The 11,248-nt window shown below is 37.2% G+C and overlaps 1 long non-coding RNA gene across 1 annotated transcript; it reads left to right on the top strand.

Annotated features, from left to right (window-relative positions):
- Positions 1–2,078: 2,078 nt before the first annotated feature.
- On the top strand, positions 2,079–8,221 carry LOC127471439 (uncharacterized). Its single transcript, XR_007904648.1, has 3 exons — positions 2,079–2,289; positions 3,672–3,863; positions 6,100–8,221. It is a non-coding gene; the product is annotated as an uncharacterized LOC127471439 (long non-coding RNA).
- Positions 8,222–11,248: the final 3,027 nt, after the last annotated feature.

The following is an 11,248-nucleotide window of genomic DNA, read 5'->3' as shown; positions in this document are numbered from 1 at the left end:
TCACAATTCTAAGAGTGAGACCACTTAGCCTAAGAAAGTAAATACAGGGGGTTTTTTGCAGTTGTCTCTTGTTATGCTCCCACTATGTTGGATTGGGTTGCAGATGGAGGTTGAAAGAACAAAGGGTAGTGGAGTTGGAGTGCAAATGCACATAGCTTCCCTGCTCCTCCTGTTCTTTGTTTTGAAGCTGGATTAGAGAGAAGAAAAGGGAGTGGGGGGAAACAGATCAGACTCCCAGGAGACTATGACACAAGTACAGTCTAAGTGGAAAACAGAGACAGAGTGGTGACTGTCAACTCATATGTATTTGAATGTTGAAGTAAGAGATCAGGACTTGTGAGTATACGTGAAACACACAAGATGGAGAGCACCTTTTATTCATTTGGCTCAGTGTTTTTACTTTTAAGAAAGAAGTAAGGTAAGACATATTAGTAGAAAACAAAGTGCTGCCATTTCCATCATTTGCCAAAGAACTTCATCCATTTTTTATCTCTGATCTAAGGAGTTGTTCTAAGGACCCACCTCCCTAACTTAGTGTAGAGCAATAACGTTTAAATTCTTTGTATTTATGAAATTTTTTGTGGTTAGTGTCAAATTTATTCAGAAAAACCCAGTGCTCTGTTTAAATTTTTGTTTCAACAAAAAATTGTGCAGAGTGCAAACTTTTTATCAATACCAATAGCTCACCTTTCCTGATTTAGAGCCTGTTAGTGCGAGATGCATCTTTTATGAGACATTCTTCTAGAAGATCACTAGAAGTTCAAGGTACCTGCTAGTTTATGGGATAGTCCTTTTGGAAAGCTTACAAATGAAACTAGATTTTTGGCGTAACAAATAACAAAACAAATAAAAGAAGGTATGAATTATGTGTCCGTCTGCAGGGTTCCTACTAGTGACTCTCTGAACAGCACCAGCCTGTCATAACTGTGGATGGGCACAGTGCATTTGTGACTGAATCAGAACTTTTCAGGAATTATGTTTTGCTTTTGCCAAATGTGAACATCAAGGAAATGTATATGACTCACAGTGTCAGTGATATGCTATTGCAATTTAGTTTTATGAATTATGTTCTGGGCAATTTGCAGTTCTTTGTTAAAAATACTGACATAGACAGAACCACTTGGCAGTGCCAAAATATGCCAGTATCTGATTACCTTTTTAGTTTAAATGATAGTGTGAGTAGGCAACACAGTTGGTGGCATCCACATACAGTTCTGACCAGAACTGTCTACTTCTCTTGTCTCATCTGACTACACAGTGCCCTGATTCAGAGAGGAAAAAAGACTAAAACTAAATACCTCTCTGTTGGTTTTTTGTGCCATGTCAGGTCATGCTGGGTTCACTAGTTTACTGTAGCCAGCATAAGAGTATAGTTGAAACTGTGTGATTGGAGGTAAACAAATGTTAGCTGATAGATCAGATGAGGTATAACATGAAAACATGGCTTTATACTTATGATTTTTGCTAACTATTAGTTTGTTCCATAGTCTAACAATCCTGCTGGAAAATGTTCTTGTGTTAGACTTTTGGTTGTTTGCAGTCAGACTGTTTCCTACCAGCAAATCATTTTCACTTGATGGATGTTTCTTATGATGGCTATAAAAATGTAATTACTCTAGGTGGAAATGTCTGAGACATTATCAAGAACTGATTTGCTGCAGATAGAATTAAGTTGAGGGCTAGAGCATAATCACCATGTATTGATACCCTGACTTCCTAGTGTGAATATAAAAACTGATCCAGCTTTTATCTCCATAAATTTTGAAGATGGACTTTTGTATCTGCTTTTGAGCTTATGTAGTCTTACGTATTTAATGTATGTATGTTATAGGTTGTAAATTTAAGAGTGGAATTTTTCTTCCTCCTGCCCCTCCCCCACTGTAGGAAAGAAGGAGTTTGAATGGAAAGGGGGAAGGGGTCAATTAGCCTTACAAAGGGTCTAGCTGGCTGGACCGCATTCCTAGCTGATGCCCCATCAGAGACTGGGGGGAGAAGGGAGGAGTTTTGGGAGGGGGTGGCTGGCTCTGCTTGGAGGGGAGAGGGGCAGACTGCTGAGTTCTCTCTCTTGAATGGATACAGAGTCTGTGTGCAGGCATTCTTTGAAGAAAAAAGCCTGGAAGCCAGGCTTTTCTGGCTTCTCTTCCTGGTGAAGCCGATCACTGATCTCAGCTGGCTTTGCACACTGCCTTGTGACTCCAGCCAGAGCCTACTGTGTTTTCATCGGAGAGCTCTGTGCCCGCTGAGGGAGAGAGAAGAGGAGCCTTGAGACACCGTCACCTGGGAACAACAGTGAGTTCCGTGGGGGTGGACTGCTTTCCTTTTCCCCTTTTCTTCCACTGGGGGAAGGGTCCCCATTTTCTTTTTCGGCTTCTCCCGCAACCCGAGACCACCCCCCAGACCCCTCTCCCCGCGCGGTGACCGCCAGAGCCCGACAGCGCCCCCTGCAGGCCAACACAGGGTACTGCAGGCTCTGCACCTCCAGTGACCCAACAGCGCCCCCGCCAACCGTGATTAGAACTGCACTAAAGGACAGAGAAGTATTCAGAGTTTTTCTTTTGTTTGAAGGGGACTTTTTGTGTACAGGACTATTGCCTAGTTTTTTTGTGTGTTCTGTTACTGTTCTTGCCAACATACATATATCTTTTAATAAAGGGTTGTTATTTCTTCTGTTTTTTCCACACTTCCTCGATTAAAGCCCCTTAATTTTGAATTTACAATTGCTGAGAGAGAGAAGTTTGGTCTATCTCATAACTCATCCTCTTTAGCAAACATTCCAGTCTCATCAGACTGAGACAATGTAATAATCCATACTTAAATTGTTAGTTGTTCTGACCTAAGAAACTTACATATCTAATTTGAGGTGGAGGCAAAGGGGGCCACATTTTAATTTCCCCTCAGTAATGCAAGAACAATGAAAAGGAGCATCCTACCTAGTAGTTGTGCCTAGGTGACCTGCATGCTGATGATATTGGATAACCAAAATCTGAAAATGTACTCTAAGATTGAATTTAGTCCTCTGTTGATTCTAGGGAAGACAGTTTTTTACTCTTGTGTTTTGTTCCTTGCTTTTGTACTAAATTTGGCCAGAGTGGACCTGACAGTACATCATAAGCATGTTAACTACAGAATTAACTACTCTCTACAAGTATTTTTAAAACTGAATCTAAATGACAGAAGTAATTATATTTTTATCATCTGATAGCAGAAAAATTGTCCAGCCATATTTTAGAGAACTTAAATGACCTAAAAGTCCAGTGGCATTTTAATTTTGTCTCTGTAGAAAATTTTTAATGTCACGTCTGAATTTCTGAAAATTAAAAACACACTCTGAAAAAGAGACTGTGTTCTGTGGATCATCATAGAATCATAGAATGCTTGGGCTTGGAAGAGACCTTAATGATCATATGTTTCCAAACCCTTTGCCATGGGCTGTGGCACCTTCCGATAGACCAGGTTGCTCAGAACCCCATCCAACCTGGCCTTGAACGCTTCCAGGGATGGGGCAGCCACAGCTTCTCTGGGCAACCTGTTCCAGTGCCTCACCACCCCCACAGTAAACAGTTTCTGCCAAATATCTAATCTTAATCTATCCTCTTTCAATTTAAAGCTGTTCCCCCCTTGTCCTATCACTACATGCACTTGTAAAATGTGCCTCTCCCTCTTTCTTGTAGACCCTCATTAGGTGCTATAAGGTCTCCTGGAACATTGTCTTCCCCGGGTTGAACTCCAGCTCTCTCAGCTTGTCCTAAAAGGAGAGGTGCTCCAGCCTTATGATCATCATAAGTGACTCTTCTCTGGAATTGCTCCAGCAGATCCATGTCCTTCTTATGCTGGGGACCCCAAAGCTGAACACCATACTCCAGGTCGGGTAGACTAGCACAGCTTAACGTATTTCACTGCCTCATTAATAATTATATTTCATATTAGCATGCTGTACTCACGTATTCTGTCAGGCAATGAGAGTGTTTGCCCTGATTTTTTTTTTCTTAGGAATAAAAAATTTTGGAAGTATGGTCCATTGCAGTAAACACATTGTTAAATGAGCAAAAACTATACAGCAAACTTACTTCTATGCTGCAGAGTTGCCATAGAGTATTGCTCTAGCAATAATGGCATATTATAATTATGCCAAATATATCGGTACCAATAATTACATAAATGAAAGCAAAAGGCATGCCAGTACTTGAAGGCTCATTTTTTTGCTTGATTCATTGTTGCCATGAGGAGGAGTTTCATCATACAGCCTTAAACAGTCCTTACAAAGCATATAAAAACCATTTCATATTCTTTTTTGTGGTAGAGTTGTTTTGGAAAAGCCATCATCACAGGTTATTTGCAGCCTATACATTATATTACTTTTTGAGGTACATGAGATTGCTTTCATTAGTGAAAAATTGGAAGGAAGAGCATCACATACTGGAAGGACAGGAATGATGTTAAATATAGAAGTGTACCAGTGTATAGTGTACAGTAACACTAAATACACAGTGATAGTGTCTAAGAGCATAAAAACCATAAGAGCTCCCCATAAAAACTGCAACACCGTTTGTTTTAAATATTGCTAAGTTCATACTAAACATTTGCTTTGTAAGCAACATTTTGTTTAGTAGCTTTTATGTAGAAGTAATTTGCAGCATTGACAATGAAAGCTTTAGGTGGTAGAGTATTCTAGCATCTTTATTTATTTCAGAGAACTTCAGAAGTGTTAGGTGCTTTTTCAGTGTAGGTGAACTCAATAATCCCTGCCTCAAGGGCATGCAGTTTACTTTCAGTAATTATTCAGTGGGAGAGAACAACCAGCTAGAATGGTGAAGATCAGATGAAGTAAAACAAAAATTAAGCGCTCAAAAATATTGTGTGTATGGAGAAGCATATGATGACCTGAATTTACTTAACAAAATTAGAAATAAATAGTGTATACTTTACTCACTGTCTCTGAAATAGGTACTATGGAGACCAGTGGTTAGATAGTTCAGTGAGGTTACAGTGGGAGAAAAAGGTTTTAGAGATTTGTGTGAGAAAAATAACATGCTATGGTGAGGCTAGAACACTAGCAGACCAGGGACTGTGAGATAAGACCAATAGGTATCCTAATTCAAATTTGATTTTGAATTAATGCAAAACTAAGCATGTCACATTTTCCAGGCAATTTTTTCTTTGAGAGTACTAAGTACGGTGTAGGTACTTCATCTGGAGCACTAGGAATCATGGGGTGTTTTAAGGGATAAAAATGATGAAAAACTCAAATATTGGAGGGTTTTTGTTTTCTTGCATGACCATCTTATCCAGCTGCAAAAATTTTCTGTTGTATATAAATATGTAGGTATATAAATATGTAAGTATATGCCTGGTGCAAACCACAAATCATCTCTGATTTGAAAGATCATAATTTTATGTAGTAGTGTTTTTCTCAGCTGCATTAAAAGGTGCTGCATTGATTGTGGTAATATGGAACAGTCTGAATTATTGATTTAGTTGCATTTGGCAGGTAAACTAGTTTTTAATTGATTGTGCTATAAATGATGATACATGCTTTCACAAAGCTGTTACCTACATTTGAAAGATATCTGTGAAATGTTAAGTATGCATAAATTAGTATGCTCAAAAACAAAGTATAATCTGAAACTAAAAATACTATCAGAAGTGCTTGAGAGGCTCTAGTTTAGGTAATAGATTTCAAGTTTTAAGATATGAGTTGGCTAACTGTTGCAAATCACTTTGGAATAAGTAATTTTATTTGAACATTTGGCAAATAATCTTTGTCAAGTGGGTTAAATGGATTCACACTTAACACTAGCTGTCTGTAAGCATAATTACTCATGGTAACATACATTTCTTTTGCTGCACTGAAAACTGAAGTTAAAACAGATATACTCTGGGAGAGCAGAGGTAATTACTGTATTCCCAAAAGATTTTTCCTGGATTTTTAAAATAAAATTATTTATATATGCCTCTTTATTCCTGACAAGATACAGTCTTTGAGAGAATAATTAAACACTTACTTAGTAATATCTGCTCTCTACCTTAAGGGCTGTGATGGGCTGCCCAGCCAGCAGCTGAACACCCACCCAGCCCCTCACTCAGTCCTCTCTCTTGCAGGTTTGGATGGGAAATAGAAGAAGATGAGAACACTCGTGGATCAAGACAGTTTAACAGGGAAAGTAAAAGCTCTGTGTGCAAGCAGAACAAAAAGAGGACTTTATTTGCTTTTCTCATCAGCAGTTGTCCAACCAGTTCCAGGGAAGCAGAACCTAAGCACATGTTGCTTGCACAGAGAAATATCATAATCACAGACATCCACCCTTCCTCTGCACCTCCCTGAGGATCTATTGCTGAGTGCTGTGGTATGGATCACCTGTCTTGACTCTATCAGCTCCCAGCCTCAAGCCCCAGCTCCAGCTTATGTGAAGGAGAAAGGAAGCATTTGAAGGAAGAAAGTACTGTTCAGCAATAGCCAAAACACGGGTGTGTTATCAGCAGTTTTGGCTACAAATACAAAGCAAAGCCATATATCTATGCCATGTGTCTTAATACTAGGTATGAAGAAATTTTTTTATTCCTGTCATTGGTAGTAGTTTTATAGCACACCTTCCTGATTTTTCTCTGCATTTTCTCCCCAGCAGCCTCTCCAGTTCCCATCTGAGTCTGTTTCATTGTCATTTCATACGCTATGTATCCACCAAGTGATCCGTGGTTAAATAACTAAAGTTGACAGTGATGGACTTCCGAGTTAAGACTGCACTCAGGCTTAAGCAGGACACAGTTCGCATCACTGAGTTTTTCATTTTGGTTGTCTCCATCAGTAAAACTTTATTAATTTCAAAGGTTTATCTGCAGAATGAGGACTAAGACTTCTTTTTAGTAACAAAATGCTGGGTGGTAGAAGATTTGAATTTGTCATGTGCACTTTAAGAATTTGTGCTGGTTGTACCCTTCACAAAGACTTTATGTTACATCTTGTCCTTGAGGGCTTTAGCTTGCATCCTCTAAGATCCGAAATGAAGTCCTAGCCTCCCACTGAGTGTACTGTGTAAGTCGTAAAACAAAAAGTTTGTAGCCAAACAAGTTTCATTCTTTTTCAGATAGGCAGGTCTCTGAACAGTGTAAAAGTGAGCTTTGCTGCTCCAAACATGCCCTGCTTTCACCTGAAGAACTGACCTAAATAATACATCTAAAAATGCTCACAGTTTATCGGCTACAAACTCACATTAAGGAGGCAACCAACACAGCACAATAAAATTAAATGGCATGGATTTCCTTTGTGTGCTTCACTGCATTGAGTCTTTTGTCTTTGCATGTTATGTTTCCTCATTAGAAAAGACTTTTTCTGCTCTGCTAAACTAGGACATAGGATGCTGCCAACGTTAAGGAGATCAAAATTAGTAGCTAACTTTGGAAAGTTTCCAAGACCTCGCTTGAGAGTCCTGGGATTATGAGGGATGCTCCTGTGTGAGATCCATTCTCTACTGAAGTCTAGTAGGATTATTTTTATAGTTTTTCCAATTTTTCCCTCACTATTACACTAGATGCTAAGTAGGAAATAGTGTCTTTTCCTCCTGTCAGCATAGATAATTAAAAATGAAACCATTTTTAACTAACATGTTAATAGTAGTGGAGAGTGTTAGAAATCTGTTGAATTTTTCAAAAAGAGGATATATATTCTGCTATCAAACTTGAGTACAGTACTTTGCCACAAAAATAAATTGTAGCTCATTTTACATCATTTAGAACAATGAGTCTGAAATCACTCTTCCTGATGTTCTTTTTTTCCTGTGTTTATTTTGAACTGCTTGTCACATAAAAACATTGTAAGCTGTGTGTTTCAGTTTTCTTTATATTTCTACAAATTTCCAAACTGTTTTATATCTTCTTAATGTCTGTCTTGCAGACATCCTGTCCTATTTTTCAGGATGTCAGCAGTGAAATTTTTGAAATGCCTTGTCTATTGATGATTAATTACTTTGTATGTTGGCTATCATAGTTAGATCCAAGTATTCATTATGTCATATATCTAGGTTGGATCAAATACGTGAAGTATAGGGCAATATATTCACTTCAGTAAATCCATGTATCTTGAGAATTTTAATGAATGTATAATGAATATATTAGTTTGTTGCACAAGAAGTTAAACTTTTTAGAAAAGGTTTATCAATGCTAAGCTAAATCCAAAGATTCAGATTAATTTTGGATGTGAGAGGATGATCATGTTTAAGGTGGATTTTTTTTTTCTAGGCTATCTTCTGAAAAAATTGAACCCTTAAACAAAAGGTTTGCCTTCATCTAAGGATCACAGATCATACTTCATGGTAACATTGTCTTCATCAAAAGATAAGTTACTGCTAAGATTCAATTTTCTGTTGGTGAATGTGTTGCACCAACATTAGTAGTTGTATCCTACTTTTTTAATTCAGGCAGAGGGATGTGAAATAGCAGATGTTCAGCTTGATTTTTCTATTACAGCTTCCTGCAATTCCAAAGAAAAGCTTTAAACACTGATTTTTTTTTCTGGGAGGGTGGATTTTCATATTCAATTTCTGAGAGGCCCTGTGAGATACTTCCTTAGAATAAAAATCTGCAGTATTAAACTGTAGCAGAGAAAAAAGATTGAAATCTCCAGAGGCCATTATTTAGACCCCTCAAGGTTTTTATAGGAAGGCTCATGACAAATGTTGCCACCCTAAAATTTAAAACAGCCTCACCGTCTTCACAAATAACTTCTGGGGAAAATGAAGTACAGTACAATATCTTGCTTATACAATACAGAAAATTCATGTATTGCATAAAATAAAGTCTGAATATTTTAATACCTGTTCAGGGAGTGTAGTTTGCTCTGCGTGAAATTAAATATTTATGGAAATGTATAGGAGATTACTAATGATCACCAAAAGATGCATGAATGCATACAAAATTTTTGACTTATACTATGAAATAAAAAATAAGCCATCATTTATTTCTGTTCTGTTTATCAGACAGAAAAGATTTGGATAACAGCAGCTTAAATGAAGTATCTGGAAAGATACTGTCAGAATACTGACAGCTGACCCCTTTGAATACATCCATGTTCAGTAGTGCCAGACTGAAGCATCGAACAGTTAAATTTGAGGAAAAAAAGCTTTTGCACAATTTGGTTGACTTTGGATATGACGGAATAAAACACCAAGTAAAGAATGTAGTGGTTATTGCTGATAGCTGCCAATAAAGAACCATAGTTTATAATAAAACTTCTGATAAATTTTCAATAAAGTGTCATAAAGAAAAAGAGTTGAGAAGAGATTGGTTAATCAAATTGGATATCCAGATATTATTTGTCAGAAAAAACAATATACAGAACACTTGGGCTGCATTTTGTTACTGCTCCACCTGGATTATATTTTTAAACAGCACAGGTTCAGATTTCAATGTCAGTCTCCAAAGGTTGCATGAAAAGAATCAAAAACAGGGACTTTTTTTTCTATTGCTGCATGAAGACATCTGAAACACGTGTGTATCTTGGTGGCTTATTGTTTTAACTTTGCATTAAAATGTCTACTACAGATGGACTACAAACTGCAAGTTTTACCGAGTCAGATAATTGTGTTATCAAAATGGAGAAAGAAGTCTTGTTTTTCTTGTTGTTGACGGCTTTTAGAGTCTTAACATTAAATAATTTTTTACTTTTAAAAGTGTCCTTTACAATTTAGAGAAAATCTCTAGGAAAGCAATACAAGTTCTGTAGGAAATCAAACAGATTTGGACTTGTAAATTTGTAGTAATGCAAAATCTGACATAATATTCCTGAGTTTTTTTTTTAAGTAGAAACAGATATTTATGTTTTTGGTGGTTTGTTTACAATTTTAAGAAAAACTATTTGATTTTTTTCAAGTCATCCTGAACTGCATAAGAAGCGAATTGAAAAATTTTATTCTGATGAAGTTAGGATTATTCCGTAGTGATCTTAGTAGGTATAAAAAATTAAGCAGCAGTGATGTAATCTGATTATGTTTCTCATATATTCTTCTTTACAACGCTTTACTTGTCTTTATTTTCCTTCAGTGCAAGTGAATGCTGTACTCTAAACACTCTTTAGTGATGGACTCTATTTAAGTAATCAATATTTAAATTGATTTTAAGAAATTCAACCAAGACACTTTAAATAGGTGGCCTGTTTGTTCCAAGCAAGATGATCACCCCAGTTGCTCCATCTAGGTAAGGAAACTTTTAAAAACTGTATCAGTCCTTGAATTGTCTAAATATAACTTTAGGTTCCTGATTTTAGGGCAATTTATTTTAAAGCAATTCATCTCACTGGGTGCATCTTTCTTTTACTGTAATATCTCGCAAACCATACCTCTCTTATGGAAACAAAGGATATTTGCAGATTCATAACTCTTGATTTGGGGGTGAGAGGTAGAAGCAATGTAAGGGACACAGTGGGAACCCAGCCAAGACACGAGGATGTCACATTCCACAGGTGTCCAGCTGAAGGGGCAGAGTTGGGCATACCATAATGTGCATCCTGCTGAATACAGGTAAAGGCAGAGTTAATTTATCCGGGTTAAATACCTTCTTTGAGTCACAGTTGTTATGAATCTTAACTAAATTCTCTTCTATCTGACGAATAAAAGGCAAGAACTCTATGACTTCTGCCCCAGCCTGTGTTGGAAACCTGTGTTATTGTTATATTAATAAACTTTGAGAGATCATGTAGCCACCACAGCAAGTGACTGAAAGGAAGGTCATGGTTACACAATACTACTGAGGAATTAATGGAAAAATTATTTAAAGACATTTTTGAAAAGGCTTGTTCTGAGAGTTCAGTTCAGCAAACTCATCTTTCTGTCCGAAAGAGTAAAAAGTCTTCTGTAATTCTATCTAGCAACCAAGAACTCCATGTAACTCTCATTGTGTTGAACTTTTGCTAGTTGTTAGCAGACAAATCTTTGCAGTTAGTATAGACTGTATGAGTACAGAGAACTGTAACTTGGAGCTGGCAAATCCCCAGAGCAATGAGACTGGTAAGAAACTTAAAATCTCTACACCAATCTTATTATTTTAGAAAGCTGTGTTCCACAAGTGGAGATACATTGAGTTATAAACAACTTGTAAATGCTGTTCAGAACAGGAGTGAATCTCCATCTCTGACCAGCATTCTTCCATGTCATCCACTCTACTTTCTGCTGTATAGTGCTGGGGAAAAGACCCATGTTAATGATAAGAGTACATATTCTTCACAAAGTGCCTTTGGTATGATGTTAATTTAGATTGTATC

The sequence above is a fragment of the Manacus candei genome, unplaced genomic scaffold (assembly GCF_025592945.1).
Source record: "Manacus candei isolate 608988 ecotype Guabito, Panama unplaced genomic scaffold, ASM2559294v1 h1tg000024l, whole genome shotgun sequence".
NCBI lineage: Eukaryota > Metazoa > Chordata > Aves > Passeriformes > Pipridae > Manacus > Manacus candei.
This window is presented reverse-complemented; position numbering and strand designations above follow the sequence as displayed.